Source organism: Centruroides vittatus, unplaced genomic scaffold (assembly GCF_030686945.1).
Source record: "Centruroides vittatus isolate TY-2023 unplaced genomic scaffold, ASM3068694v2 contig_375, whole genome shotgun sequence".
Lineage (NCBI taxonomy): Eukaryota > Metazoa > Arthropoda > Arachnida > Scorpiones > Buthidae > Centruroides > Centruroides vittatus.
The window spans coordinates 174,641-175,524 of NW_027122197.1; the positions used below are offsets into that span (position 1 = coordinate 174,641).

At 30.1% G+C, this 884-nt stretch overlaps 1 non-coding gene across 1 annotated transcript; it reads left to right on the forward strand.

The window, feature by feature from the left end:
* Positions 1-812: 812 nt before the first annotated feature.
* Positions 813-884, forward strand: TRNAQ-UUG (transfer RNA glutamine (anticodon UUG)). The gene has a single exon. It is a non-coding gene; the product is annotated as a tRNA-Gln (tRNA).

An 884-nucleotide genomic window follows, 5' to 3' on the forward strand; every position in this document is an offset into this window, starting at 1 on the left:
TATCGGCAACAAGAGATGCGACGATATCTTTACACGATAGTTGATAAGGGAATCTGCCATGAATTAGTACACATAAAAGTGTTTGTGAGATAATTCTATAAAATTATAATTGATGTCATTTATTTTGCTAACCCACAAAGAAGAATTTTTTCTTTTCGTTCAACTATTAAAATATACGCGAAACACACTTTTTACAATTAACAATTTTGTTCAGACCGAAATTATAACAAATTATCACGATACAGATTTTTCCTCAAAGATGTTGGTTGCCCCTTGTAGGTCGACAACTGGGTATTCCACGACATTGCAACTACATTGTCATGCATTTGACTATATTTAAATTAATGAACACTGTACAGTTTACTTACAGAGCACATTTTTGTTATTTAAATCTCCATTATTTATTGATACGTAAATGAAAATTATATTAACTGAAATACACAAATTAACGAGCATTTGCGTCAACATTTTATTTATAGCTGATTTTTACGTAATACAAAAAAATATCGTATAAAGTGTATACAAATACTAGTAATCGGTGTAATATCAAAGGTCAAATAGATACGCGTGAATTTATCTGATTAAAATTCTTTTCTACGTAGATTCGAAAGAATTTTGTTATTTTTATAAATATTTGAGTGATCGCAATTCGTATTAGGAATTCATCATGGTTCTTGCGTATATACAAATTTCAAATGGCTTTTCTTTATCTTGTGAAGTGTGTCGATTTCACTATATTAATTTTCAGAAATTTGATTACTTCTCAAGTATGAAACTACTTAAAAATTGGTTTTAAAAAGTACATAAACTGTGGTCTCATGGTGTAACGGTTAGCACTCTGGACTTTGAATCCAGCGATCCGAGTTCAAATCTCGGTGAGACCT